The following is a 6,761-nucleotide window of genomic DNA, read 5'->3' on the forward strand; positions in this document are numbered from 1 at the left end:
TAAGGTGAGACTGTGCCAAACAAATTAAAATTTTAAAACAAAGGCTGTTTAAAAGAACTGGATAGCTCTTTGGAAATAGTTAAAGCAGCAGGATATTAAAGTTTGAGTACTGGTTCATGTTTATTAAAATAGCAAGTAATGCTATAATCAAAACCAAAAACTGCTTCTTGGTACAGCTTGTGACAAAGAAAATTGAGCCCATATTTCCTAGCACCAAAATTTCTCGTCCTAATCACCTTTAATTACTATTTCCCTATTTTTAAATTTAGCCTCCCTCAAGGCTTGAACAGGAAAATATGAAATCCACAGAGAACTTAAGACTGGGCTCTCCCAAACTCACTGTAAAAAAATTTAAAAATAAAAAGGAGGAAACTAAAATTAGTTAATGATACAGAGGAATCTTGATTAAGTCTAGTAATCACTTTCCAGAAGATGAAAAAGAACCCAAAATCTGCATTTAAAACTGTGTTTGATTCTCTTAGCCTTTGAGTGACGGTGGCTGAGGAAATGATGCACCATCATGGTACTCGCGAAGCAAGTTTGGCACCATCAGTTGAATAAATCCTCTGACTGTTGATTAAAGGAATTGTTTAGGCAATGACCTCTTTTGAAAATGGTTCCTTTTTAATCCTAAATTCAGGGTCCAATTGAGGGAGTAATTTAAATTGTTGATGCACCACATGATCCACCATGGGAGGCAGAAAGAATGTTCCCTCGTAACCAAATTCCATTACATTGATTATTTTTTCCAAGAGGATAATATTCTCAAATGTCTAGAGAATGTTAGAGTTTTAAACTCTATAGAGTTTTATCTGGAGTCTCTGTGTGATGCAAATGGTTAAGTGCTCCTCTACTAGCTGAAAGTCTGTCTGTTCAAACCTACCAGAGGCACCTCAGAAGACAAACTAGTTGATCTACTTCCAGAAGTTCACAACCCTGTAAACCTTAAGGTGCAGTTCAACTCTGCACACATTGGATCACCAGGAGTTTTATCTAGAATTATTTTTGATGACATTATATTTTTAAGAAATACTATTGTTTTACTACTAGAATCAGTTGAACGTGCCAAAATTGTTATCAAGGGGTATGGCAAGAAATCTTAAGATTCTGAGACTGTACAATAAGGTTTCAACATTCAGGGAATGAGTTTTCACTCTGGGTTGTCTACGTTTCTCTTCTTTCTCTTCTGTCTCTGGCTCTTTCCATTGCTGGAATTTAACATTCATAATGGCTGGGACCAACCGTATCTGTCTTAGTCACAACTGGTAGGTAAAAATATAGTAACTTTTTGATGAATGAATGAGAAGGCAAAATAGAGCAAAGGAGCTTCTCATACATGCTGTAACTGCATTAACTGCGTTAGGGAAAGACTAATGAGACAGTCAATAATTTTAAACATCACGGTTTTTTTTGTTTTGTTTTTTCCTTATTTACTTCTCATTCTCTTTTCCCCACCACAAATTAATATATAATACTTAGTCCTCTTTACCACTATATTCCCAAGTATAGATTACCAATTTCTTTTTAATTTCTTTATAAAATTCTGTGGGGAAAGCCTCCCCCTTCCCTCCAACACAAACCTCAACTTTAGGCCACAGACTGAATCAACAAATAATTCACATCCCCAAGCCCAAACACAGTACCATCAAGTCGATTCTGACTCATAATGACCCTATAGGACAGAGCACAATTGCCCCACAGGGTCTCCAAGTCCATAAATCTTTATGGAAGCAGATTGCCTCATCTTTCTCCTGTGGAGCAAGCAGCTGGTGTATTTGAACCAGCAACTTTTGGTTCACAGCCCAATGCTTTAACCACAGTGCCAGCAGAGCTCTTTTCACTTCCCCAAGAACTTTGTTTAGTAGAGTTCCTCCAACTTACTCAAAATAGCTCCTCTTTCCTTATGAGGTGAATGCTAATTCTATTCCAAGGCCAGCTTCTCAAGAGATAATTGAGAAAAATCAGGCGGGAAAGGGAGAAACTATCAATAAAAAATGCTGTTTTTCTATAACATCTTATTTTTATCTCTCTGCATATCCCATTAAGATATTTTGACAGTGGAATCACAGAATTTCAGAAAGAGGAGACTTTAAAGGCTATTCATTTTCTTTTCTCATTCTGTTCTGGAATCTCCTTTGCTGAGCTGGCCAACTTGCTAAATTTAAAAGCAAGACTGCTTTCCCATATATAATTCTGTGTTGCGTTTAACTGAGGTTTTGAAGACATCATTATTCATTTAATGACAAAAAGGGATAGTATTTATAGAATCTGGAAAAATTATTAACTCTAGTTTGTTCCTTTGTTCTCAAGGCTAAATACTCTTTTGATTATGCCTTTATTATGTCACTAGTTGCTTTTTATTAGACTTACCTGTGATTAAGTCTCTATTCTCTTCTACTATAATATCTTCTCAATAATAATATAACTATAATAACAAAACAGTATCTTGCTCTGAACCAGACACTCTTCAAAGTGCTTTACACACATTAGCTCACTAAATCTTCTTAAAAAACCTATAAAAAAAAAAAAAAACTCACTGCCATCCAGTCGATTCAACTCATAGTGACCCCCTCCTTGGGTTTCTGAGGCAGTATCTCTATGGAAGTAGATTGCCCAATCTTTCTTCCGAGGAGTGGCTGGTGGGTTTGAACTGCCCAGCCTTCTGGTTAGCAGTCAAATGCCTTAGGCACTACACCACCAGAACTCCCAACAATCCTATAGAAGTAGATATTATTATTATACTCAGTTCACAGATAAGAAAACTGAGACACAGAAAACAAGGAACTTAGTCAAGATAGTAGAGTCTACCAGAGCTAACATTCAAACACAAATCAAAACTAAGATTCAAACCCACTTTCAAAGCTGTCCTCTGAAAGTGGAGGGAAGGTTAGTAATTGTGCATGGTTCATCTGTGCTTCCCCACTCCCTGCCCCCTACCTCCACCATAGTACTAGTACAGTGATTTGCTCAGATTGGAAAGTTTTTAAATATTGTTTAAACAGTTGAGTAATGATGGATGTGTATGCATGTTGCTGTGTTGTTTGGTACTGTTAAGTCTATTTCAACTCCTAGCGACCCATTTGACAGAATAGAACTGCCCCACAGGGTTTTCTAGGGTGTAATCATTATGGGAGCAGATCATCAAGTCTTTCTCCCATAAAGTCACTGAGTAGGTTTGAACTGCCAACCTTTCTGTAAGCAGCTGAGCACTTAATTATTCATCCACCTGGGCTCCTATTATGGCTGTGTATGTGTAGAGAATGAAAGAAAGAGAAAGAGAGAAATAAGGGAACAGCTATCTACCCAGAAAGGGAGATAGACTGAGTATTCAAGTTATTAATTCACTAACAAAGTATGTTGGCTGTGAGAAAAGTATCATCAGGATTTTCAGGTGTAGAATTTCACCAGTCTAAGTACAATCTAGGCTCAATAGGTACCAAACTTAAGTTAGTATTTTTACATACAAATACATATACTTAAACATCATGTTTTATGTAGTATTTTACTTGAGCTAACATATGACCATCTATATAGTAAAATATAGATGTTTAGTTACCTGTTACTGTATGTGGGTGTCTTTTGTAACATTAGGGCACTTTCTGAAAGCTTAAAGTCTTTAATTCAGTTTATTAAACTCTCCTTTATGCTTTATCTCTTTATACAACATATTGAAAACTACTCCTGATGCTATCAGTAATAATATTAATTAAAAAAAAAACTTACAACAAAACTCAATTTTTAAAAATCATTGTTAATAAAGCCAAGTAGCCACTTTCCCTTTAGCTCTTATTACACAATTTATCATTTTCCTAGTTTGATCAATTTAACCAGGCTATAAGCAATGTGGGCAGCCATGGTTCATCCCTCATCCATCCTTAGGGCTTTAAAAAGGCCACATAGTTCAACATTGTGCAGGAATCAATAAATCCCCAAAGATAACCACTGGTTTAATGTTTAAAAACCAATCATAACCCTGCATAAAGTAACTATCTGGAACAAGCATAAAGAAGAAGAAACACCACAATAATTAATGGTCTCCCTTTCTCGTTGCTGGCATTCTAAAACACTTACTACCTGGCCCACATGTTTTGGCACGTTCAGGATTTGTTCTGTAGTCATTATTCATTATTTTTTTATGACTCCCACAAGTTCACTAGTCATACACAGACCAAATGTCCTGCTAGTGGCAATGTGATAGCGCAAAGAGAAAGGGAGATTTTCTTTTTTGCAAAACAAAACAAAATTATTCTGAGCCTGGTGAGGCTGTGCCGTGCAGGGAGAAGAGACCCGAGCCAGAAGCCCAGGACTCCCATGCTAGCTCTGCCAGTTACTACCTGATAATCAATTCAGCGTCACTGGGCCTCAGGGGATAATGGTGCAGGCTCTCCTGCCTGACTTTGGAGATGTTTCTGAGGATCAAATAAAATGATGAGGAGAACTCTGGTAACTGTAATTCACACACTGAGATGTATTAGTAAAACCAAAACACTTTCAAGGAGATACCGCCCTCTTTCCTATTTCATGAACTAGATTTCGAGGGAACCCCAAGGATTTGAGATTTGTGAAGGAAAAGCTATTGCCAACTCTGGGCTTTAATGAGTGTAGGCAATCATTGCAGAACTTTATCAAGTTTTAACGTCCTAAGAAATCATCACATTTCTCGCCAGTAGTATCTGGTGTCCTCTCAGTTATATTTATTCAGTTCTCGTAGGGACTTCATGTTAATGCTTGCTATGTGGACAAATAAAAGATCCCACATTTGGTCTATCAAAGAGTGTGGTTCAGATGTTAGGACCTAATGGCAGCTGGTGGCTGGTGCGTACTGCTGACATCTACAAGTTACATTAAACCTAGATTGTTAGCTTGATAAAACCAGGGAAGGGGAGAGGAATGAATTATTACCATTTGAACAGTCTAAGCTAAAGGCCTTTACTTCAGAGTAGCATTTTAAAATCTTCCCAGATTCTTGTGCTATTGGAACCAAATACTCAGTGTAGGAAGGAAACATGAGAAGCTCTAGGGAGGTCTGTTTTTAAGTTACTATTGTTCCCTGGAACTGTTTGCTCATATTATGGTTGGCCTTGAAGAATCTCTATATAAATAGTAGATATCTATTCTTGCAGATGAAATTTGTAATGAGAGTTACCACCAAACTTCCTGAAAGCACAATCTATGCTTATTACTTTTACATTCTCACCCTGTTGCTGAAAAAATGGTGAGAGCTGTCCTGCTTGTCTTTGGCAATTTCTCTGAGGAGCACATGAAACAATGATGAAAGGACTTTGATAAACGATAACTCAGATATTGAGTTTTGTTAGTAAAATGAGAACACGTTTGTGCCCATGCATAATCTTCATGCCCATTGGCCTCATCACAATGCTCGGCCTGCTGTCCCCAGAGACCAGGCACTTGATCATCAGTGCTGATCCTTGAAACTCTTTTTTCCTAGTGTTTTTCCTGACAATTCTTTTCCTACCTCTCTGCCTCCTCCTTGTTTCTTTTCTTAGTATTCCTTTCTCCCTCACCCCCAACTCCTATAAAATATAGCCATTTCCTAGATTTCATTAATTTTGCAAGAGCAATGAAGAACACAAACATGGCTTAGATGGAGAGTAAATAACAGAGTTATGCTACAGAGTGTCTTCGTTACATAACCAAAACCAAACTCATTGTCATTGAGATGATTCCAACTAATACAGACCCATTTTGCATTTCCAAGATGGTAAATCTTTCAGTCAGCCACAGGGATCCAGGTGAGGAGAGGGAACTCAGGCACACCCAAAGCCGCAGGGTGAGAGAGCAGGAGAAAGGGGATTAAAAGCCAGGAACCAGGACAGAGGAGTAGTCAGCCATAGGGATCCAGGTGAGGAGAGGGAACTCAGGTACGCCCAAAGCAGCAGGGTGGGAGAATGGAAGAAAGGGGATTAAAGATCCAGGAACCCAGACAGAGGAGCAGTCAGCCACAGGGATCCAGGTGAGTAGAGGGAACTCAGGCACACCCAAAGCAGCAGGGCAGGAGAACAGGAGAAAGGGGATTAAAATGCCCAGGAACCCGGACAGAGGAGTCAGCTGCAGGGACCCAGGTAAGGGTGGGATGAGAGGTTTCCAATAGGGAGACAATGTTGATGTGAGTTTTGAGGCTGAACCACTGGTGTTTCAAACCCAGCGGGATGCACGTGCTGCACAGGTGTCAGCCCAGCTTACAGACTGAGACAGATTAGAAGAAGGAAGAGGCCATCCACTTCTCAAAGAATTGGTCAGGGAAAACATTATGAATAGCAAAGAAACACTGTTTGATACGTTACCGTACAACTTTATGAATAGTTCGGTTAGGTTAGAAGGCTCTCAAAATAGGAATAGGAAAGAGCTGCATCAGCTGAGTAAACCCATCCTTACTCCTATGGATAAGGTAAAGCTTTCGAGACCTCCATTTGCTGATGTGGCACCACTCAAATTGAAGAGAGAGAGCTGCAGACATCCATTAATCATTGGAACATGGAATGGACTAAGTATGAATCAAGGAAAAATGGAAGTTATCAAAAATGAAATGGAATGCATAAATATTGATATCCTCAGCATTAGTGAGCTGAAATGGACTGGTTTTGGCCATTTTGAATCAGACAACCATATGACCTACTATGCCGGTAATGATAGTTTGAAGAGGAATGGCGTGACATTCATCATCACAAAGGATGTTTCAAGATCTGTCCTGAAGTACAATGCTGTCAGTGACAGGATAATATCCATACACCTAAAAGGAA

General features: G+C 38.7%; 1 protein-coding gene across 1 annotated transcript in view; it reads left to right on the plus strand.

Annotated features, from left to right (window-relative positions):
• LGR5 (leucine rich repeat containing G protein-coupled receptor 5) overlaps window positions 1-6,761 on the plus strand; it is a 184,130-nt gene that overhangs the window by 68,048 nt on the left and 109,321 nt on the right. The window lies entirely within an intron of this gene.

Source organism: Orycteropus afer, unplaced genomic scaffold, assembly GCF_000298275.1.
Source record: "Orycteropus afer afer isolate SDZICR_OR568_19922 unplaced genomic scaffold, OryAfe1.0 scaffold00339, whole genome shotgun sequence".
NCBI classification, from domain to species: domain Eukaryota; kingdom Metazoa; phylum Chordata; class Mammalia; order Tubulidentata; family Orycteropodidae; genus Orycteropus; species Orycteropus afer.